General features: G+C 43.3%; 2 protein-coding genes across 6 annotated transcripts in view; one reads left to right on the forward strand and one right to left on the reverse strand.

The window, feature by feature from the left end:
• Positions 1–25,311, forward strand: part of CRACD (capping protein inhibiting regulator of actin dynamics) — a 219,971-nt gene that overhangs the window by 130,740 nt on the left and 63,920 nt on the right. For all 5 annotated transcript variants that reach the window (XM_068278594.1, XM_068278592.1, XM_068278590.1 and 2 more), the window contains one exon: positions 14,031–14,202. The gene's annotated coding sequence lies outside the window, so the exon portion shown is untranslated. The remainder of the gene's footprint in view (positions 1–14,030; positions 14,203–25,311) is intronic.
• AASDH (aminoadipate-semialdehyde dehydrogenase) overlaps positions 1–25,311 on the reverse strand; it is a 161,200-nt gene that overhangs the window by 3,749 nt on the left and 132,140 nt on the right. Inside the window, exon 17 of the transcript XR_011030970.1 lies at positions 2,872–3,006. The gene's annotated coding sequence lies outside the window, so the exon portion shown is untranslated. The remainder of the gene's footprint in view (positions 1–2,871; positions 3,007–25,311) is intronic.

Below are 25,311 nucleotides of genomic sequence, written 5' to 3' on the forward strand. Positions count from 1 at the left end.
TAACTATGCATGACTGTGACTGATAACTAACTATAACTGTCACTGATAACTAAGCATAACTGTCACCAATAATCAGAGGCGCCTCTAGGCACCAGCTGATAAACCAACTGCCTGGAGCGGCAGATTTATCTGGGGGCGCTTCCAGGGGGAAAAAAGTTTATTTTTCCTGTCCTTAGTGACTGAAAACTGAGGGTGCGGAGATAAAAAGTTCTAATAAAAGCATCTGCTGCTCAGCCTCTCATAAGGAGTCTAAAAAACTTTTGTCTACAACTCTTTGTATGACATTCCCTAATTAGTTGTTTTCTCTGGATCTAGAGTGTCTGTTCACTCCTGCCCCACCCCTCCTTCCCCTCCTTATGACCATGAAAAGAAAACAAATCACAAGAGGAGGATGGTGTCTTTCTGGGAAGCAGGTACAAGGCATTCCAGAACGGACTGGCCAGGGGCAGAGTGGAGAAAGTTTCCTCCAGGCTCCTGGTACAGTGCCTGGTGCTTTGAGGTTTTTCTTGTATAAGGCAATGTGAAGTACTAGGCTGGCTGAGGAGGCTTGCCTTATGCAGAGTCCAAAGAAAAAAACTCTGTCTGCTCTCTCCCCATTGTAAAGTCTGCATGTGGACAGCTTGATAAGGTATTAACTGGAGAAAGGTAGGCCGGCACTCAGAATTGGTTGTGATGACAGTGTTGACAGCTGCATAGATGGGCAAACTCCAGCAAAAACTACGTGCTCAAGACGGAAGTAGAAACATTGCATCAAACACATGGGAGGAAACAGTGGTGATGTCTGGCACTGTAGTTTAATTTGAAAGCAGCAAGTGTACAGCAGTGGAAAAAAAAACGTCCATGAAAAACATGTACAAGATGTGGTACAAAATGTGGTACTTATCGTGCTTGTTGCTGGGTGTGGGAGGCACTGTGGGCGCCAGTGGGTGCACGGCCTTACGACCGTTTCGCTTGGGGTGAGCCTTTCTTCCTCGGAGGCCTAACGTGCACTTGCTGCTTTCAAATTAAACTACAGTGCCAGACATCACCACTGTTTCCTCCCATGTGTTTGATAAGGTATTACACAGGGTGAAAAGTTTTTGACTGTCCCTAGACTCCAGGAGGGCTGCTGCAGCCTTGTGTGAGAGATTGGCAGGACAGGAGTCACATTACAGGCAAGTAGCCTCTGTGTGGTATGGGACTACAATACTATCTAAGCTCTATGCTCCCTCTCAGTATCTTTCCACTTCTCTTCTCTCCCTTATTAACCTTTGTTTCCCCCTTCCCCTAGTGCTGGCTGTCTTCTTGTCATACAGGAAAGCTAAATAAAAGTTCTTATCTCCCCTCTCTCTGGATAGTGTAATGGTTAAGGGCTTTGCCTCTGGCACTGGCGACCTGGGTTCAAACCTCAGCAAACCCCCCCACCACCTCTTACCCTCACAATTTAATCATCCCGATCTTGTTATTAGTAACCCTAGCCTATAGCTGTCAATATATTCATTCATTTTTACTGACAGATTCTTTCACTAGGATTGAATCTGCTGATTACCAACCACCCTGATCGATTATACTTTCGATCAATGAATCCGTTGCAAAAATGTATCAAAATTACGATCAAACAATACATTTTGCAATTAAGCACAGTGGTATGGAGGCGATAGATCAGCGGCTCGTAGTATTGCACTAAACCACTGCTGTAATACGATTATTTTCTGGTGAAATGCTGCAGCATTGTGATTATTTTAATGGAGGGGGGAGAGGCAGCACAGATTTCCTCGCCTGGAGTGACAAAATGGCCAGAGGCGCCCCTGCCAATAACTTAGCATAACTGTCAGTAAGTTATCAGTGGCCGTAATGCTCAGTTGCAGTTATACATAGTGACAGTTATGCTAAGTTATTATCAGTGACAGTTATACTTAGTTAACAGTGGCAGTTATGCTTAGTTCTCAGTCGCAGTTATACTAAGTATAACCGTCACTGATAACTTAGTATAACTGTCGCTGATAACTAAGCATAACTGTCAATGACAACTATGGTTAACTGTTACTGATAATTAAGTGAAGCTATAACTGTTATTAATAAAAAGGTCAACAGTTAAACCTGTAAAAGATCTAAAATTGGCATCATTAACTTGAGACAATAAAAACTTTAATCTCATAGTTTTGGCTTTCATATACAAAATAGGACTGGGATTCCAGGAAAATCCTAATCCTGGGAATAAAAGATGAGTTTTTTCGGCAGAATAATTGTCCGATTGATCCACCAATTGTTATCTATCTATCTATCTATCTATCTATCTATCTATTCCCAGCATAAGATAAGGACTACAGATATAAGTGTTTATCTTTATATATTTTCACTTCAGGTTTTTTTGAAAGATTTGTTGAGTCTGGAGGTGCAGTGAGGGCAAAGCCATATTCTGATCATTGTAAATATTTATGGCTGCTATTTTTTAATGCATAATCCACTAAACAGGCAGAAGAAATCTTTTCTGTACGCTCAATAGACAGACTTTTGAGAAGAGCTGGATCTTATTTGAGATTCATTTAGGTTCCATTTGCATGTGTTGTTCTGATTTAACTTCTATTAAATTCCTCTTGCGATCTGATAGATCATTTTCTGTGCAGCCGCAGCCGTAATTGCATTTTGTGCATCTTTTGCTATTTTATTGTTTTCTAGATTGTGTTAGATGTGGATTATGTCCCGGTATCATCTTCCTTGCTGAAGGGAAATATAAGTGCATGTGTGTACAGTAAATACGGAGCACTTGGACAGACGCCACTCAGATGAAATTAAAATGGGAGTTTAAGCATGGAGACAATTTAGAAACAGTTTTGATAATAGAATATTGGCAATGAGCAGTCAAATGCAAAGTGTATATAAATGACTTACCCATCATAAAACACAGGCAGCTAAATGGGATATTCTCCTGCGAGGCTGTGCTAGCTGCAGGAGGCTTAGGAGGTGCTGCAGGTTGGATCATATCTTCTTGCTTCAGTTAAGGTAAGCTACAACCTTAAAGGACACCTGAAGTGGGAGACATATGAAGGCTGACATATTTATTTCCGTTTAAACAATGCAAATTACCTGGCTGTCCTGCTGATTCTCGGCCTCTAATACTTTTAGCCATGGATCCAGGGCCAGTTATAGACTTTTTGCCGCCTGAAGTATTACATTGTGAGGACTCCCCCAAATCTGTGTGTGTGAAACTGAAGAGGAGAGGCCTATCGTGCTTATCTCCCTCCGCTTCTTCCAACACAGCATCTTCTCCCTGCTGGCCTGCAGCATCTGATGCCCAGGATGCCGGGTATGTGCTGCACTGTCACTGAATCAATCACAGCAGATTAGCTATGGGTTCACCAGCCACATATGAAGTCCTGCTTCCTCTCTGACTACAGCGGCGACTCATGTGACCCAGCAGCATGTAAAAGGTAACATGAGGCACTATTGTAGCCGTGGATGCAGGACGGGAAGATGGAGATCCCTTTGCTATAACGCTGGTGGCGCTAAGCATCTAGGGAGGGGGAGACAGCGAGTGTGAAGAGGGGGACATTTGGGGAGTGGGGCCGCCTCTTGCCGACCTCTAATTGTTGCCACCTTGAAGCACGTGATTCACGTTGCTTCAAGGAGAAACTGCTCCTGCATAGACCCTGAACAAGCATGCAGGTTGGATGTTTCTGACTAAAGTCAGACTGGATTCACCACATGCTTGTTTCAGGTGTGTGATTCAGTCACTACTGCAGCCAAATAGACCAGCAAGATGCTAGGCAACTGGTATTGTTTAAAAGAAATAAATATGATAGCCTCCATATCACTCTCAGCTCAGGTGTACTATAAAAGACATTTTGACACACTTATTAATGTAGGAATTGCTCATTTAAGGATTACTATGACAAAAAAATTATAACATTTAAAATACATACATATTTGTCAGTTGTAAAATGCACTATAAATGACTTTGTTTTTCCTATGTTGATGTCACTTACAATAGGTAGTAAAAAGCTGACAGAGCTGACATATTTTGGACTAGCCAATCTACTGATGCGGGATTTTCAGTATTTCCTTTATTCTTTATAAAAGGACTCCCTGGAAAGGATCTGTACAAAGATGTCGACCAACTTCCTGTCTTATTTGCACACTGTTTTAACACTTGGGCTGAGCAACATGGTTCAGTAAGTGCTTTTGTGAATAAAGAAATAACTGAGAGTTCCCCATGAGGAGATGGACTAGTCCAAGACCTGACAAAGCTGATTTTTACTACCTACTATAAGTGACAGCAACATAGAAAACAAAAATGTAATGGTGCATCTTACTGTGGAAAAAAATGTAAATTTTATATTAGTATTATTATTATTAGTATTAGTCTATCAGCTTTGTGGATCTCTAAAATTTGCTGATATGCAAGAATGCAGAAATTAGCCTTAGGGCCTGTTTCCACTGCGAATCACAAAACGCAAACGCGTGTTTCCATAAAAATCGAAATTCAGAAACGGTCACTTGCGGTTTCTAATTTATATTGACTGTGGCTGCGATTTGCAAATTACATTAGTTCTGCCATTGTGATCATGTTCAGTGGAAAAGGGCCCTAAAATTCCCAGGTAAGAGCCCTATATGGATAGTGTTGGAGAATAGATAACACCTTTTTTTGTGCTAGATTATCGTGATGTTTGGACCACTGTAAGGGAGGCAGTTGTTACTACTTCATATTGGCCTGTGCTTATTTACATTTGTTTCTGGATTGTTTTATTTGGATCAGTGTCTCAGGATTTCCCAATATTCCCAGCATACATCAATTTTAGTTCAGTTTAACACTAAAACATAAGAGCCTTCCAAGGTACATGCAGGAGAAGGTGATGTCGCTATAAATCCATATGCCATAGTGAAATGCAAAATCACTGGGATTATAGCACCAATGAATTGTCACAACTTTGACTGATGGGGCCCTAGAAGGGCCCTTTGGTTCAAACGCCCTGGTGTGATTTCATCCTATACATGCCATAATGCTACTGGCCACTGGCAGGGCCGGCCCTAGGGTTCACAGCCCTCTGAGCGAAAGCTGATTTTGGTGCCCCCCACCCCCTTTCAACCACTTTGCATGTGCACACACACACGCACACAGGCCCATATGCAATTCATCTTTTCTTCTGAGTTACCTCCTAGGACAGTGGATCCCAACCTTTTTGAGGTCGTGACACATCACACCAAACACTCAGATCTCCATGACACATCATACTGAATACAGTTTGTGTAACAGAAAAATACTAATAACCACAAAATGGATGGACAGAGTGCATTATCCTGAATACACTTAAAAATGAAGGCTAGAACCTTTCAGGAATATTAATAAAAACAATCAGTGGGACAGTTAGGCGCCCCCCAAATTTGGAATAATAGCACAGCACAGACAATTTTCACCACGCATTATAGCTGCAGTACGCCCCCCCCCCCAAAAAAAAAACACACCCTCAGGCTCAGTATAGGTAGGTAGCCAGGTATAGGTGCCCCCAGTATGGGATCTCATGTGTTGGTGCCCTCAATATAGGCAGCTAAACACAGGCGACCCCAGTATAAGAAGTCAGGTGTAGGACTCCCTCCATAGGTAGCCAGGTGTCAGTGTCTCCAGTATAGGTAGCCAGGTGTAGGTGCCCTCCCTCAGTTAGATAGCCAGCTCTAGGTGCCCCCTTGGAAGCCGGCGCCCTGAGCAACCACTCGGGTCGCTCAGGTCAAAGGCCAGCTATGGCCACTGGTGAGGAGCAAGCAAGATGAATAAGTCCACATCATCATAGTCTGCTGGTGTTGCATGTAGGCACTGCCTTACATCAGCTTTGTTTACCAAGGCATTACCCAGCTGGAGACCTCAGAAAACAGAAGAACATGACATATCCAACAGACTTGGCACCACAGATATAGCTAATTCCTAAGCATGCCTATAACCAGGCTCAAGGTGACACCCAGATCAAGCTTTGAAACAAAGCAAATCCACAAAAACACTAGCCTGCCTTCAGCTGCTTTCAATAGTCCTTGTCAATAGCCATTTTAGGCTTGTTCATTGACCTTGAATGTCCAAGGTTGGTAAATGTAAATAGGAAACAAGCCATTAATAACACAATTGTTATATATGATGTAGATGTTCAGACAAGATACCTTTGGAAACGTCACATGACCCTTTAGACAAAGCATAGAGCTTAAACTATCACCTGATCCCACCCACAGCGTCAGCTCTAGGGCTTTAACCACTTAATGACAAGCTGACGTATAAAAAAACATCCTGCTAGAGCCTCTTAATGGCTCCAGGACGTTTTTATAAGTCAGACAGTGCTGGCGCCACTGTGCGTGTGCACGTGCATTCCCATGCACGTGCACATAGTGAAAAAAAAACCACTATAGAAAAAATACACCTTTATTTCCAAACAATATATTGTCAGCATACTTTGTACTAGGGACATACGGTAATTAAAATCTTGTGATAAAAAGGACAAATAGGCAGATAAAATGTGTGGGTTTTATGCACAGTAGCAGTGTTTATATTAAAACTTCATTTTTTCCTTGTTTTTCCCTTTAAAATGCATAGAAAATAAAGTAATTGCTTAAAGCAAATATCAACCCCCAAAAGCCCAATTGGTGGTGAAAAAAACAAGATGCAGATCATTTCATTGTGATCAGTAGTGATTAAGCTACTGGCAAATGAAAGGGATGAGCACTGAAAGGTGAAAATCACTCTTGTCCGTTAGGGTAAAAACGCCCTTTTGGGTGAAGTGGTTAAAGGACCACTATCGTGAAAATCGTAAATAAGTAAAATACTTGTAAACACATACAAAAAAGAAGTGTGTTTTCTTCTAGAGTGAAATAAGCTATAAATTACTTTTCTCCTATGTTGCTGTCAACAAGCAGCAGTTCTATTTTAAAGAGACACTGAAGCGAAAAAAAAATTATGATATTATGATATGTATGTGTAGTACAGCTAAGAAATAAAACATTAAGATCAGATACATCAGTCTAATTGTTTCCAGTACAGGAAGAGCTAAGAAACTCCAGTTGTTATCTCTATACAAAAAAGCCATTAACCACATAACGACCGCCCCCAGCCGATGGGCGGCGGCAAAGTCTGGGCCCAAACGACCGCAATACGCCCATCGGCGGGGGCGGCTGCGGGAGTGGCTATGCGGCGATCGCGTCATTCGTGACGCGATCAGCCGCCGGGGACTGGCTCCGCCCCCCGTTCGCCGTAACCCGCCGGCCGTTCGGAAGCGCCGGCGGGTTACTGGCATCCGGATCGCCGCTGCAACAGTGTATAATAGGCTTTGTAATGTATACAAAGCCTATTATACTGGCTGCCTCCTGCCCTGGTGGTCCCAGTGTCCGAGGGACCACCAGGGCAGGCTGCAGCCACCCTAGTCTGCACCAAACACACTGATTTCCCCCCCCCCTGCCCCCTGATCGCCCACAGCACCCCTCAGACCCCCCCCTGCCCACCCCCCAGACCACTGTTTGCACCCAGTCACCCTCCTAATCACCCATCAATCACTCCCTGTCACTATCTGTCAACGCTATTTTTTTTTTAAGTCCCTAATCTGCCCCCTACTCCCTCCTGATCACCCCCCCACCCCTCAGACCCCCCCCAGACCCCCCCCCCCGTGTACTGTATGCATCTATCCCCCCTGATCACCTGTCAATCACCTGTCAATCACCTGTCAATCACCTGTCAATCACCTGTCAATCACCCCCTGTCACTGCCACCCATCAATCAGCCCCTGATCTGCCCCTTGCGGGCAATCTGATCACCCCCCCACACCAATAGATCGCCCGCAGATCCGACATCAGATCACCTCCCAAATCCATTGTTTACATCTATTCTCTCCTCTAAACACCCACTAATTACCCATCAATCACCCCCTATCACCACCTGTCACTGTTACCCATCAGATTAGACCCTAATCTGCCCCTTGCGGGCACCCAATCACCTGCCCACACGCTCAGATTGCCCTCAGACCCCCCCCTTATCAATTCGCCCGTGCAATATTTACATCTGTTCTCCCCTGTAATAACCCACTGATTACCTGTCAATCACCCATCAATCACCCCCTGTCACTGCCACCCATCAATCACCCCCTGTCACTGCCACCCATCAATCAGCCCCTAACCTGCCCCTTGCGGGCAATCTGATCACCCACCCACACCAATAGATCGCCCGCAGATCCGACATCAGATCACCTCCCAAATCCATTGTTTACATCTATTCTCTCCTCTAAACACCCACTAATTACCCATCAATCACCCCCTATCACCACCTGTCACTGTTACCCATCAGATTAGACCCTAATCTGCCCCTTGCGGGCACCCAATCACCTGCCCACACGCTCAGATTGCCCTCAGACCCCCCCCCTTATCAATTCGCCCGTGCAATATTTACATCTGTTCTCCCCTGTAATAACCCACTGATTACCTGTCAATCACCCATCAATCACCCCCTGTCACTGCCACCCATCAATCACCCCCTGTCACTGCCACCCATCAATCAGCCCCTAACCTGCCCCTTGCGGGCAATCTGATCACCCACCCACACCAATAGATCGCCCGCAGATCCGACATCAGATCACCTCCCAAATCCATTGTTTACATCTATTCTCTCCTCTAAACACCCACTAATTACCCATCAATCACCCCCTATCACCACCTGTCACTGTTACCCATCAGATTAGACCCTAATCTGCCCCTTGCGGGCACCCAATCACCCGCCCACACCTCAGAACGCCCTCAGACCCCAGCCCTGATCACCTCGCCAGTGCATTGCTTGCATCTATTTCCCCCCTCTAATCACACCTTGAGACACCCATCAATCACCTCCTGTCACCCCCTAGCACACCTACCCATCAGATCAGGCCCTAATTTGCCCCGTGTGGGCTCCTGATCACTCGGCCAAACCCTCAGATCCCCCTCAGACCCCCTTCCGATCACCTCCCCAGTGCATTGATTGCATCTATTTTCCCCTCTAACCGCCCCCTGAGACACCCATCAATCACCTCCTGTCACCCCCCTAGCACTCCTATCCATCAGATCAGGCCCAATACATCCTGTCATCTAAGAGGCCACCCTGCTTATGACCGATTCCACAAAATTTGCCCCCTCATAGACCACCTGTCATCAAAATTTGCAGATGCTTATACCCCTGAACAGTCATTTTGAGAAATTTGGTTTCCAGACTACTCACAGTTTTGGGCCCGTAAAATGCCAGGGCAGTATAGGAACCCCACAAGTGACCCCATTTTAGAAAGAAGACACCCCAAGGTATTCTGTTAGGTGTATGATGAGTTCATAGAATATTTTATTTTTTGTCAAAAGTTAGCGGAAATTGGATTGTTATTGTTTTTTTCACAAAGTGTCATTTTTCACTAACTTGTGAGAAAAAATAAAATCTTCTATGAACTCACCATACCCCTAACGGAATACCTTGGGGTGTCTTCTTTCTAAAATGGGGTCACTTGTGGGGTTCCTATACTGCCCTGGCATTTTAGGGGCCCTAAACCGTGAGGAGTAGTCTAGAAAACAAATGCCTCAAAATGACCTGTGAATAGGACGTTGGGCCCCTTAGCGCACCTAGGCTGCAAAAAAGTGTCACACATGTGGTATCGCCATACTCAGGAGAAGTAGTATAATGTGTTTTGTGGTGTATTTTTACACATACCCATGCTGGGTGGGAGAAATCTCTCTGTAAATGGACAATTGTGTGTAAAAAAAATCAAAAATGTGTCATTTACAGAGATATTTCTCCCACCCAGCATGGTTATATGTAAAAATACACCACAAAACACATTATACTACTTCTTCTGAGTACGGCGATACCACATGTGTGACACTTTTTTGCAGCCTAACTGTGCTAAGGGGCCCAAAGTCCAATGAGTACCTTTAGGATTTCACAGGTCATTTTGAGACATTTGGGTTCAAGACTACTCCTCACGGTTTAGGGCCCCTAAAATGCCAGGGCAGTATAGGAACCCCACAAGTGACCCCATTTTAGAAAGAAGACACCCCAAGGTATTCTTTTAGGTGTATGATGAGTTCATAGAAGATTTTATTTTTTGTCACAAGTTAGCGGAAATTGATATGTATTGTTTTTTTTTTCACAAAGTGTCATTTTCCGCTAACTTGTGACAAAAAAAAAATCTTCTATGAACTCACCATACTCCTAACAGAATACCTTGGGGTGTCTTCTTTCTAAAATGGGGTCACTTGTGGGGTTCCTATACTGCCCTGGCATTTTAGGGGCCCTAAACCGTGAGGAGTAGTCTAGAATCCAAATGCCTCAAAATGACCTGTGAATAGGACGTTAGGCCCCTTAGCGCACCTAGGTTGCAAAAAAGTGTCACACATGTGGTATCGCCGTACTCAGAAGAAGTAGTATAATGTGTTTTGGGGTGTATTTTTATACATACCCATGCTGGGTGGGAGAAATCTCTCTGTAAATGGACAATTGTGTGTAAAAAAAATCAAATAATTGTCATTTACAGAGATATTTCTCCCACCCAGCATGGGTATGTGTAAAAATACACCCCAAAACACATTATACTACTTCTCCTGAGTACGGCGGTACCACATGTGTGGCACTTTTTTGCACCCTAAGTGCGCTAAGGGGCCCAAAGTCCAATGAGTACCTTTAGGATTTCACAGGTCATTTTGCCACATTTGGTTTCAAGACTACTCCTCACGGTTTAGGGCCCCTAAAATGCCAGGGCAGTATAGGAACCCCACAAATGACTCCATTTTAGAAAGAAGACACCCCAAGGTATTCCGTTAGGAGAATGGCGAGTTCATAGAAGATTTTATTTTTTGTCACAAGTTAGCGGAAAATGACACTTTGTGAAAAAAAACAATTACAATCAATTTCCGCTAACTTGTGACAAAAAAAAAAAATCTTCTATGAACTCACCATACATCTAACGGAATACCTTGGGGTGTCTTCTTTCTAAAATGGGGTAATTTGTGGGGTTCCTATACTGTCCTGGCATTTTAGGGGCCCTAAACCGTGAGGAGTAGTCTTGAAACGAAATTTCTCAAAATGACCTGTGAAATCCTAAAGGTACTCATTGGACTTTGGGCCCCTTAGCGCAGTTAGGGTGCAAAAAAGTGCCACACATGTGGTATCGCCGTACTCAGGAGAAGTAGTATAATGTGTTTTGGGGTGTATTTTTCCACATACCCATGCTGAGTGGGAGAAATATCTCTATAAATAGACAATTGTGTGTAAAAAAAATAAAAAAATTGTCATTTACGGAGATATTTCTCCCACCCAGCATGTGTATGTGTAAAAATACACCCCAAAACACATTATACTACTTTTCCTGAGTACGGCAATACCACATGTGTGGCACTTTTTTGCGGCCTAACTGCGCTAAGGGGCCCAAAGTCCAATGAGCATCTTTAGGCTTTACAGGGGTGCTTACAATTAGGCACCCCCCAAATGCCAGGACAGTAAACACACCCCACAAATGACCCCATTCTGGAAAGTAGACACTTCAAGGTATTCAGAGAGGAGCATAGTGAGTCCGTGGCAGATTTCATTTTTTTTTGTCGCAAGTTAGAAGAAATGGAAACTTTTTTTTTTTTTTTTTTTTGTCACAAACTGTCATTTTCCGCTAACTTGTGACAAAAAATAAAATCTTCTATGAACTCACCATGCCTCTCACTGAATACTTTGGGATGTCTTCTTTCCAAAATGGGGTCATTTGGGGGGTATTTGTACTATCCTGGAATTTTAGCCCCTCATGAAACATGACAGGTGCGCAGAAAAGTCAGAGATGCTTGAAAATGGGAAAATTCACTTTTGGCACCATAGTTTGTAAACGCTATAACTTTTACCCAATCCAATAAATATACACTGAATGTTTTTTTTTTTATCAAAGACATGTAGCAGAATAACTTTCGCGCTCAAATGTATAGGAAATTTTACTTTATTTGAAAAATGTCAGCACAGAAAGTTAAAAAAGTCATTTTTTTGACAAAATTCATGTCTTTTTTGATGAATATAATAAAAAGTAAAACTCGCAGCAGCAATCAAATAGCATCAAAAGAAAGCTGTATTAGTGACAAGAAAAGGAGGTAAAATTCATTTAGGTGGTAGGTTTTATGACCGAGCAATAAACCGTGAAAGCTGCAGTGGTCTGAATGGAGAAAAAGGCTCTGGTCCTTAAGGGGCGAAAAGACTGTGGTCCCGAAGTGGTTAATCTCTACGACTAAGTTAGTCGTGGAGAGGGCTGTTATCTGACTTTTATTATCTCAACTGTAAGTGAACTGTTTACTTTTTATCTGCCAGAGGAGAGGTCATTAGTTCACAGACTGCTCTGAAAGAATCATTTTGAATGCTGAGTGTTGTGTAATCTGCACATATTATAGAATAATGCAATGTTAGAAAAAACACTATATACCTGAAAATAAAAGTATGAGAATATTTTCTTTGCTGCTAATCTTCCAGAAATTATTCATAGTACACAACCAATTCATTATATAATATTTTTTTTTCGCTTCAGTGTCTCTTTAAGTGTCTACTAATCCTCTGCTGTTTTTATGAGGGATGTGCTGAACAATATGTGGGTATAAAATATTTGCTGCATAAGAGTAATACACTGTATGACATTCACAAAAGTAATTGTAGACTGATGTAAATAAATGAAAGGAAACACATGTGGAAATGAAAACCGGTATAAATAAGAAATAATAATAATTATTCTAATATTTGTATAGTGCTTTTCTCCTGTCAGACTCAAAACGCTTGAGAGCTGCAGCCACCTAGGGCATGGTGGTAGGCACGGATCATGAGGTAACGCACTGCTGCCTTTGCGTCGGCATTGCGACTATTTGAATACACCACGCCGCATCCCGTGAGGCCCCTTTTACACTTAATCAGTTGCTCTCAGTTATAACTGAAAGAAAACTGATTTTCAAAGTAATGCCCATGGTTTCCTATGGCACCTTTCACACTTAACGCGTTTTAACTGAAATCTTTTTCACAATGCACTGCTATGGAAAAAACGCGCACCAACGCACACAAACGCACACCAACTGATTAAGTGTAAAAGGACCCTGAGTCTCCATAGACTTGCATGGACCTTGCGGTGGGAAAGTAGCGCAGAAGAGTAACTTGGGTTGACGCAGCGCGCAAGTTAAATTTAAAAAATTTAAAATTTAACATTTTTTTGTCATGGGGTACTTTAAAGTGGACCTGAACGCTTGCACAGGACAGAAGGAAAACATATAGAAATGCACCCTGTATGTATTTAGAGAGTTTAGCCTGTCTAATTCCCCCTCATCTGTGCCTAATCACAAGTCATAATGTGATCCCTCAGCTCTGTCAGCTGCCTGCCATGGCAGAGAGTTAATATGTAAACACAAGATATTAAACCTATGTCTGCTTCCATGAAAGGTTAAAGGTTATTATGCTGTTGCTTATCTTTAAGAGCAGAGAGGAAGTTCTGAGTTCGGGTCCGCTTTAAATAAAATCCACGTACATAATGTACTTTTTAGCCTCCTTCTTGACATCTACTGAATGTACGGCGAGTATCTCAGAGGAATTCTGTGATGAGCAGTCGGAGATCTAGAGTGGTAATCTGCCAACCCTGGCAGATGTCAGTAAGTCTGCTGAGTCTGAGAACATCTGATGGCGATAGTGAGCTGCCCACGGAAGCCTGGGTATAATAGCATATTTCAGTTCCCAGTCAGTCCTAACTTGAAGTTCATGTTTATTACTACTTATGTGTAATTAACAAAGTTTAGTCATTGAAAATGATACTGATTAATTCATACTGTTCATACATGTATATAGGCTATTTTTACATAGCAGGGCTGCCTGTCATTCCTGGCCCTGCATTACTGAGCTTGGTGTGACTATCTCTCTCTGCATCAGTGGCTAGAAAGCTAGACGTTCCTGTGAACACCTATTTGCTTATATCACTGCTAATTGCACTTTGACTTTTCCTATCTTCCGCTGAGTGACTGTGTGACTATACCTTAGTGCAGGCAATTTTGATAACAGTGTGTATGCTTTCTCTTCCGTACTGCAGAGAAGAAAAGGACAGGCAAGTTTCAGCCTCTAAAGAAGCTCTTTGCGAAGAAGAAAAAGAAAAGTTCTTCCTTGTTCCCAAAAGAGGGGAAACTAAAGCCTAGCCACTCCATCGGGAGTGTGTGCAGCAGCCCAGCGTCAGCCTCGGATGAAGAAGCATGCGATGATCTGAGGTCAGCAGCAGCACTTTTGTCACTTGTTCTGTGTCTACTTTCACTGCTGTTATCCTTACACTGTATGTGTTGTGGAGTGGTTTATATGTTGTTTATGTCTATATGCTGTGGTTATTGTGTCAGGATCCAGTAAACATATTTCACAGTATAATGTCAGCAGTAAAGTGTTGATATTAGTCAGTAGTGGGTCAGCCTAGAGTGGATTTGTGGAAAGGTAACGTTAGTTGACGCTTAGGTTGGCATTTATTTCCTTTTCAGGGTGGTTTCACTCTGGGCCGGTGCAGTATTTTTACCGCACCCTACCGCAGGGCAATGAAAGTCTACGGGGACTTTCATACCGACGCGGTACTGTGCGATACAACAGAAGTGATGTGTTTGCCGCATCCCAGACTCTAGAACAAATCTATGTTACCATGTGATTCTGCGGTGATGTGCGGCAGACCGGAAGTCATGTAAGTCTATGGCGACGCATGTGTATGTGAAAACCCGCTGCAAGTTTTAAGCGTTGCACATGCGCGGAAGCGTATTTTTAGCAATATGCTTCCAGGCACGTGATCGCTTCGACCACAGGAACTGAGCGTCACTTCCTGTTTGGCTGGTTGCCAAATGGGGATTACTGCTTACTAATGTGGTAATCCCCGAAAGCCTGTTTTTGGCGGTGCGGTGCACTGTGACGCTAACACCAATCTGTAGTCTGAAACTGGCCTCAGGGTTGACGCTAACTTATATATATTATCTTGGAGTGCACTATTACACAAACTGAGTTTGGGTTCAGTTTTAAATCATTCATTGGCTGGCTGATCTGTTATTCCTTTGCATGTAGACTTGTCTACACAAAATGTGATGCAAACACACATGGAACTGCAGAGTACAAAAGTGTTGCATTTGTGGTGTAGTTGTATATTTGTGGTTTTCTAAAAGCAGCAGAATAATTCTGCAACAAAACAGCTCTTCTACACACATTTTTTGAGTTACTGATCCAGACTGAAAATCCTGATTATTATTATGCAGTTCTATAGCACAGACATTCTCTGCAATGCTTTACAGGATACATTGTTATCACAGAAAATTCCCCAAAGGAACTCACTTTCTAATCACTAACATAGTGTAATGTCTGTAAGATAGGCCAGTTTGGGGTTTGTCATAGCTCCCAACTGTCCCTCTTTTGGAGGGACAGTCCATCTTTGGGAACCAAGTCCCTCTGTACCTCTTTCTTCCTCATGTGTTCCTCTTTTAGGACTGATCTAGCAGTTGGCTGATGGTGTAATGGTTAAGGGCTCTGCCTCTGACACAGGAGACCAGGGTTCGAATCTCGGCTTTGCCTGTTCAGTAAGTCAGCACTAATTCAGTAGGAGACCTTTGGCAAGTCTCCCTTACACTGCTACTGCCAATAGAGCGCGCCCTAGTGGCTGCTGCTCTGCTCTGGCGCTTTGAGTCCGCAAGGAGAAAAGCGCAATATAAATGTTATTTGTCTTGTCTTGTCTTATCTAGAGATCTGTGTAATTATATGTATTTTTCTACTGAAAAATGTGTTTTATTGACTATAAACTTCTTTCCCATCCTTTAAAGGACCACTATCGCAAAAAAGAAGCAAGTTAAAATGTGACAGCAGTTTAACTGCCAAAATAGGAAGATACCAGCCGGCCTCCCTAATCACTTGCACACTATTTTGTCAATTAGACTTTGCAAATGCTGTTCAGGAAATGCTGTTGAAAACAAAGATAACCCTGAGAATCCCCCATGAGGAACTACACTGGCCCAAAACCTGTCGGTTCAGTCAGATTTTAATTGCCTACTTTTTTCGTGATAGTGGTCCTTTAAATTGATATATTTCTTATTTTTGACTGTTAATATGTAGAAAAATGAACCAGTATAGAAAGAACCAGTGTGGTTTGAATTATAAAACATCTTTTTTAAATGAAACTTTTATGGTATGCGAGGCTAGCGGTGTGTCTGGGTCGTGTGATTAGGGGCGTGACTTAAGTGTCCCTCTTTCTTATGTCAAAAAGTTGGGAAGTGTGGGTTTGTGTAGCTTTCAGATGCAGGGCCTAGAGGGCTGTGGGATCCTGAGCTGCACATGCTCACATGTCTGTACCCTCCCTAATATCACAGTACTGCAACTCTGCAGCACATTTCCTGCAACTCTCTGATTTTAATTAGTAGGAAGTAGGCCCAGTGCACACCAAAACCGCTTGCAGATCCTCAAAACGCTAGCAGTTTTTGGAGATGATTTTAGAGCGATTCTAGGCATGTTTAGAGACGTTTTCTAAACATGCCTAGCGTTTTTGGGAGCGTTTTTGTGTAGCAGATTACAAATATTGTTACAGTGAAGCTGTTACTGAACAGCTTCTGTAACAAAAACGCCTGGAACACCGCTCTCATGTAGCGTTTTCCAGAGCGGCTTGCATTTTTCCTATACTTTACATTGAGGCAGAAACACTTCTGCAAACCGCAAACGTGTGGCAGGAGGCACATTTGTGGTTTGCTAAAAACCTCAAACTGCTGGTGTACACCATCCCATTGAAATACATTAGCCAAGCGTTTTCACAGGTGGATGCGGTTGGCGGATCGCTCCTAAAACCGTTCAGTGTGCACTGGGCCATACACTTGGCTTATCTGTTGTGTTGATATGTTAGGATATGTACAGTATGTCTGTTTTTTTAACCACTTGAGGACCCACCCTTTACCCCCCCTTAAGGACCAGCGCTGTTTGTTTGGATCTGTGCTGGGTGGGCTCTGCAGCCCCCAGCACAGATCCGCGGCCACACAGAGCGATCAGATCGCCCCCCTTTTTTCCCCCCTATGGGGATGATGTGCAGGGGGGGTCTGATCGCTCCTACTTGCAGGCATTTTGCGGGGGGGGCACCTCAAAGCCCCCCTCCGCGGCGACATTCTCCCCCTCCCTCTCCTACCTTCTCCCCCGGGAGATCTGGGCTGCACAGGACGCTATCCGTCCTGTGCAGCCAGTGACAGGACGTCCCCTGTCACATGGCGGCGATCCCCGGCCGCTGATTGGCCGGGGATCGCCGATCTGCCTTACGGCGCAGCTGCGCAGCAGCGCCGTACAAATGTAAACAAAGCGGATTATTTCCGCTTGTGTTTACATTTAGCTTGCGAGCCGCCATCGGCGGCCCGCAGGCTATTCACGGAGCCCCCCGCCGTGATTTGACAGGAAGCAGCCGCTCGCACGAGCGGCTGCTTCCTGATTAATCAGCCTGCAGCTGGCGACGCAGTACTGCGTCGCTGGTCCTGCAGCTGCCACTTTGCCGACGCACGGTATAAGCGTGCGGTCGGCAAGTGGTTAAATACAGATGTTTAATTCATGGTCACTAATCAGAAATGAGAGCTGGTGGTCTGATAATAGCATATTACTGAGCCTCAGTTAAAGCTTCACTTCAGATTTGTGTGTTGTTTGCAACTCAGGAGTGAGAAAATACTCACTGATAAATATGTGTCTGCTAATAAAACAGAACAGACCAGAGGCTTTAAATTAATAACACAAAACATAACTGCAAGCTGACACTAATTATAGAAAAATATATTAAAGAGAACCCGAGGTGGGTTTGAAGAATGTTATCTGCATACAGAGGCTGGATCTGCCTATACAGCCCAGCCTCTGTTGCTAATCCAAACCCCCCTAAGGTCCCCCTGCACTCTGCAATCCCTCATAAATCACAGCCACCCTGCTGACAAACAGCTTGTCAGAGCTGGCTGTGTTTTTCTCTATAGTGTCAGTCTGCTGCTCTCCCCGCCTCCTGCAGAACTCCGGTCCCCGCCTGCAGCCCTTCCCTCCCTGCTGATTGGAGGGAAGGGATGGGGGCAGGGACCGGAGCTATGCAGGAGGCGGGGAGCAGCCGAGACTGACACTACAGATGTAAACACAGCCTCACAGCACGGCTGTGATTTATGGGGGATTGCAGAGTGCAAGGGGACCTTAGGGGGGTTTGGGATAGCAAAAGAGGCTGGGCTGTATAGGCAGATCCAGCCTCTGTATGCAGATAACATTCTTTAAACACACCTCGGGTTCTCTTTAACAAAAAAAAAAGGTATTTTGATTAACATATCAAATAAATCTAAAATATCTAGGACAAACACCATCCACCCACTGGAAACCTTTACCTCCTCCTGGATCTTTGTTCCAATCCAAATTGTGGCCACAGTAAACGACAAGCACAATCCTCAGTGAATTCAATCCCATTAACGAGCCAACACGCATGTAGCTTATGGACAATTTATAGAACAAGAATCCAATAGCACGTTATTCCAATCCCCACATATAGAGAGCAGTGTGGGCTGAGTGCAACTACATGTTGTGTTTTACATTATATTTCGGTTGCTCTCTCCATTAAAGTTGCACTGTTGTTGACATAAACAAACAGGTCTGGTAACAAATATAACAAGTTCTAGCAGGATCTAAGCTCTTGTATTTTATATTTATTAGATTTTTAACGCTATACAGTATATTGTTTTGTTGTTTAGCTGCTATTCATTTGTGTCTGACTCTTGGCGACCCCATGGAGCACAGTATGCCAAGCCCCATATCCTCTTCTGCTTCTCAAATCTTGTCCAAGCTCATGTTTGTTGCTTCCATAATACTATATAGCCAGCTCCTCCTTTTCCTCTCGGTCTTCCCCAGTATCAGGGTGTTTTCCAATGAGTCCTGCCATCTCATTTTGTCTAGAGTATTTCAGCTTCATCGTCAGCATTACTCCCTCCACTGAACAGTCAGGTTTATTTTCTTTACGGATTGAGTGATTGGATCATCTTGCTTTTCAAGGGATTCTCTAAAATCTCATCCAGCAATAAAATGTGGAGTATATACAGTATACTGTACTATACATGTATTTATAAATGTAGTTGTATAGGTCTAGTTAGTAACTTGTTTTTGTAGAAAGTCAAAACAAACATCCCTGTAGACTCATTCTAGGATTTCTGCCTCACATCCAATTCAACATCAATCAGGAACAAAAGAAAACAAATGGATGTATAGCACACACATATCTGTGTAATATCTGTAAAAACTCTGAATTCATTTCCTAATCAGTTATTAAATCAAGTCTGACATTCTCTCAGTCTCAGTATTTATTTGGCTAAACTTTAAAATGTTGGGCCTGTGATTCGTTGCCTTCAAATTTTTCTATTAGGCATGCATTATTGTACTTCTGATTTATCGTCTAAATGGCCTTTTCAAGTATGATATTGGATGACTTCCAAGATATGGCCATAACTCATCTGGCTGCCAATTAAATAAAGTTAATCAATTTAATAACTGGTTCAACCCATCCATTTACAGGAAAGCCAAGCAGTGCATTCCACTGGGATTGTATTTTAGGATTTATGAGATTCTCACCCTCTTTCTAAAGGTTCTTAAATATCTGTTCCATTCAAGAATTGCAATCAATTTTTCTAACTGGTTGTAACATTTCAAAAATATGACCAATGTACCACACACATATGTACAATTTTCCCCCACTTATGATAAAAATGATTGGAAACTCTGAGAAAATTGCTAGGGTTTGTATATTAATAAATTGATAATCTAACACACACTATATAATCTTTAAAAAAAATTGAAGAAAAATTTCCAGCATTCCAGATCGATAGAAATTGGGAAAAAAAATGAAAATCCGATTCGATTTTTCAGTCAAATGAAAAAAAAAACTTTCGATTTTTTTCAGGAGATCCGATCACATTTATCGAATTGCCATAAAATCGGATCATTTTATTGTATTGTGTGTGGCCACCTTAACATTGTCTGGTCACTCTACAAGCTCACCAAATATGGATTAAAGGCCCAGTTTCTGAGCACCCCCAAAAGCACTTCTCACCTACCTGTGGATATATTTTATGCATCTTCTCAGGAGTATAGTACCCCCTAAACAAAGCCTTATGTGTTCTATCATTACATTAGGTTGAACTCATGGGGAAATATTGTGTTGGCCAGGATAGGATGCAATGTACAGTAGATTTTGGTGATATTAAAGTATATTAATTTGTTCATTGTTCCCATGAGTTAGGAGAAGTTGGAACAATAGGGTTGGTATCAAAACACAATGATGAGAGTACGGGAAGGGATTAATGTTTTATATGCACTCTGAGTAGGTATGCATATGGAGGAATTGGACAGGAAGATAAGACTCTGTTGAGCCAAAGTGCTAGCTGCAAAGAGCAGATCGAGGAGGTGGAAAAAGTCAACTAATAATTTTGGTGCTTTTTGAATTTCACATGTGCTGTACAAGGGACTGCTGCAGCCATTAGGCTTGTGCATGCCAAGAGTGATTAGAGGACGCAATATTTCATGCAACCCTGGCTGTGACAGCATTTCACACTTTCCTAGAAGCTTGCCTGTCTTCTAAAGGGTGTATTATCCCTGGATCACATGAATGACTTTCCCAAAGGAAATTTCTCTGGAAAAGAGGCATCAAATATAAAAGTTGTGTGATTAATGGCACAATTCACCTTTACTAACAATGAACATTTTAAAATGGTTAACTAGGACTTTAATAAGCTGAACAACAATGTTTAACCTTTTCCCCACTGCTTGTACGCATATATATGCCCCTGAAAACGTCAGGGGCATAAATATACACATCAGTGTTTACAAAGCCGACGCTAACGATTGCACACACAGCCGCTTGCCCCCCATCGCCACCCGTTAGTGCAATGATTGCTGAATGGGAACATGTGTTCCTAAAGCCAATCAAAGTGCTGGATGAATGACTGATTGCTGCTCCAGCAAGCAGCAGTGATCAGTCATAGAAAAGGAAACTAAAAGCAAAACAAACTCCCTTCCACCAGATGTCCCCAGACACACCGTACGACTAATCACACATATCTTTACGGCTGTTCGTCTGACGATAGCCTCATGTTGGAAAAACAACACCCCTCCCACTCTGTCGGAAATTAAACTTAAAATAGACTGGACCAGAGATATGGAACGAATGACAGCTTTTTTAAGGGATACAGAACCCCACTTCCACAAAGTCTGGGACCCCTGGGTTCTGTATTCCTCTGATCTCATGCCCCCTTAATCCTATTCCCCTCTCACCAATTGGCTAGCTAATACAACACACCCAGACCCTTACTAGTTTTCTACTTGTGCAACTATACTAAATGTTTATAGCATTACCCTCCAGGGTCAACAACGCATCTCTTCTCCCCCAGTGACATGAACCCCTCTAACCTTACTCAACATCCTTTAGTGTGATCTCCAAGTTGCTACCCCCATCCCCACCCCTCTAAGTTTTTCATGTTATTGTTATCTACAGTTTTTCTGTTTTTCAAGGATTGGTACTGATACTCTACAACCTGACCAAGATATGATGGTTCCTCCAACACCGGGTCGACTTTAGGCTCTGGAACATCTCTTTCACGAACATTTTCTCGACCCAGGAACTCTTTCCTTCCCCTTAGCATACCTTCTCGTCATAGGTTTAGTAAAACTCTCATTATATGTATATACACATACCTAACTGTACCTACCATATTGATATTTCTTATCGAATGTTTATTATGTTCTTGTTCAATTATATTTTCAATAAATACAAGTGAAACAAAAAAACAAACAAACTCCCTTCCTGTGTACTGTTATAAGTACACAGATTAAAGTCTGGGAACATCTAGTGGGTAGACAGTAAAATAAAAATACAAATAAAAACAATACATTAAAATAAATGTTCTATAGTTACTGTATAAACCCTTTTATACCCTCCTCCTTCCCCAATAGTTACCTAAATAAAACACAAAAAACAAAAACCGAAGTGACAGCATTTCAGTAAAAATTGTTACCTTAGGAGCTTTTTAAATATGCTCCCTTATTTCCAAATAAAATATTGTCACCATACATTGTACTGGGAATATTATTTAAATGTTGTTATAACCAGAGCAAATTAAATGTGTGAGTTTTATCTACTGAGAAATGATGATTTTTTAAAACTTTTTTTCTTCTTATTCTCTTTAAAAAGTATGCAAAATTGTTACCTAAAAAGTACCACCCAAACAAAGGCTAATTTGTGGCAAAAATATGTAGGTAATTATTGGATAAGTAGAAATAAAGTTATTGGCAAATGATTGGGTGGAGCGTGAAATTGCTCTGGTTTTTAAAGGGAAATAACCGGTGGTGTGGAAGTGGTTGTTAAATAACAGTGGTGCTGAGAAACCCATCAGCAAGCAAGATACATTGTTTTGACAGCCATACATGACATGTGAAAATTGATAGATTGTTATATTCACTTTATTCACTAGAATTCCTTTTTGGGACACTCTAGCCCAAGAGGTAAGACAAAGCTTTGCAAACTTGGCAATGAAAATCACCTGCAGACTGACTCATATGCAGTAGCTCTGCTATCAGTTTTAGCAAGGCTGCTCTGTAAATATAAGAGTACGTATTTGTTCTGTATATATAGTCACCTTGCCTATTATAGGCATACTTTAGAACAGTGGCACACCTTGGAGTTTTGTTAATATCTAAAAAAGGTAAAAACTGAGGATGTTGCTGCACATGATCACCTGAGTATTTTATATACAATGCATTCAGCAAGTTTCCACACCCAAGGCATGGTCACACGTAAGGAGATCCCTTCCGATCTCCATACACGTAACTCGCATTAGATGTAACAGCCCATAATAATCATTCGGCTCATTTGAATTTAATGTAATGCAGAAAAAGTTGGGGAAGTGCAGCAGTTTCCTGCCTACCGCGTCATTTCCTGCATCCACCCCTTCTCGGACTGTCTCCATGCACGATGTTAGCAAAAGCACATGGCTGTGATTGTTTGCCATTGATTGGTAACTACAGCAATAAACTACTTGTATGGAAGGTGTTCCTCTTCTTTTGCAGGACGTAAACTAAGTTGGCCTGTTTGGATCTTATTGGATAAACAGTTATTTTCACCAAGGCAATCTACAACTAAGATTCTGTCCTCATTTTTCCCCTCTTCTATCCTCCATGGCAATGAGCATGGACTCTCAGTCAAGCTAAGCATGAATGTTAATAGAGTCATAACTGGAAGTTGCCAGCTACAGTGATTGAAGGTTAGTCTACAGCCACCTATAGTGCATAGGATCGTCACAACGTGTAAATTAGTCTGCCTTACAATTTGGGACTGCAATCGTTATCTTCCCGTTTAATTGGTATGCTTGCTGATTCCTTGCAAAAGTCTGCCTTACAATTTGGGACTGCAATCGTTATCTTCCCGTTTAATCGGTATGCTTGCTGATTCCTTGCAAAAGTCTGCCTTACAATTTGGGACTGCAATCGTTATCTTCCCGTTTAATTGGTATGCTTGCTGATTCCTTGCAAAAGTCTGCCTTACAATTTGGGACTGCAATCGTTATCTTCCCGTTTAACTGGTATGCTTGCTGATTCCTTGCAAAAGTCTGCCTTACAATTTGGGACTGCAATCGTTATCTTCCCGTTTAATTGGTCCCTCCTACTTTTACTTGCTGCTGGTGATATATCGCCTAACCCTGGGCCACAGCCTGCTGTGGCAAACAAGCATCCCCTGCTGACCCGCTTCACAGCTCTCTGTCCACAAATAACTTCAACACCCATCCTCGCCCCAACCTCATTTCCATCCATCCCACTCACAAGCACATGCTCCCCCTACCCTGCGGTCTCTGGAATGCCAGATCCGTCCGCAATAAACTTACAGAGGTCCACAACCTCTTCCTCTCCAAATCCCTCACCATCCTCGCACTCACTGAGACATGGCTCACCCCCTCTGACTCTGCCGCAGAGGCTGCCCTCTCATACGGGGGGCTTCACCTCAGTCACACCCCCAGACCAGACAACAGGACCGGGGGAGGGGTGGGTCTGCTCCTCTCCCCATCCTGCACATTCCGTGTCCTCACTCCACCTTCCTCCCTACAATTCACATCATTTGAGGCCCACACTATCCGCCTCTACAATCCCCTCCCAGCCATTGTAGCAGTCTTATACCGCCCTCCGGGCTCCACACGACAATTTCTCGACAACCTTGCCTCCTGGCTCCCACACATCCTCTCCTCTGACCTCCCCACCATCATCCTTGGGGATTTCAATATACCCATCAATGAACCCAAGAACTCTGTTGCGACCCGGCTACTCACCATAGCCAACTCACATGGCCTAGTACAACACACCAACGCCCCCACTCACACTGCACGTCACACTCTCGACCTTATATTCACTAAATCCACCACCATTGCAGACCTCGACATCGCACCATTTCCACCCTCAGACCATTACCTTCTCGCCTTCAACCTCCTCACGGAAGGCACCTCCAAACTACCCGCCCACCCACCTGGTCGATGGCAGCGAGACCTACGCAAGCTCAACCCTGGCATCCTTGCTGACTCCCTCCATGGCCTATCCTCCACTCTCCCCACCCTAACCTGTCCTAATCTTGCTGCAGCTCAGTATCACCAAATTCTCTCATCAGCCCTAGAGAAAGCTGCTCCACCAATATTCCGCCGCAACCGACCCCCTAACCCCCAGCCCTGGCGCACTACCCATACTCGCAACCTCCAGAGGGAAACACGCGCCACTGAACGAAAATGGCGGAAAACTCGACTAAACCAGGATTTCCTACAATACAAGACTAACCTGCAGCAGTTCCACACTGCCCTTGCTCATGCGAAGCAGGAATACTTTACCAAGCTCATCGGAGCACAAGCTTCCAATCCCCGGCGTCTTTTTAGCACCTTCAACTCCCTGCTTAAACCCACCCCCCCACCTTCTGTTTCCTCCCTCTCTGCCACAGATTTAGCCACCCACTTCACCAACAAAATAGTCTCCATCCGTCAGGAAATATCCAATCTTCAATCTTTACCTCCCACCTGCTCACAACCTACTCCTTCTCCACCCTATCCTCCCCTCACCTCCTTCACTCCTACTACCACTGAGGAGGTCAACCACCTACTGCAGACTTCCCATACCACTACCTCCCCCCTTGACCCTATCCCTTCTGATCTACTTCAGCCTCACTTCACGAATCTGGCCCCAGTCCTCACTACCATGTTTAACCTCTCCCTATCCACAGGCACCTTCCCCTCAGACTTCAAGCAGGCCACTGTACTGCCTCTGCTCAAGAAACCCTCCCTCGACCCCTCGCTACCCTCCAACTACCG

This window comes from Hyperolius riggenbachi, chromosome 1 (genome assembly GCF_040937935.1).
Source record: "Hyperolius riggenbachi isolate aHypRig1 chromosome 1, aHypRig1.pri, whole genome shotgun sequence".
Taxonomy (NCBI): Eukaryota; Metazoa; Chordata; class Amphibia; order Anura; family Hyperoliidae; genus Hyperolius; species Hyperolius riggenbachi.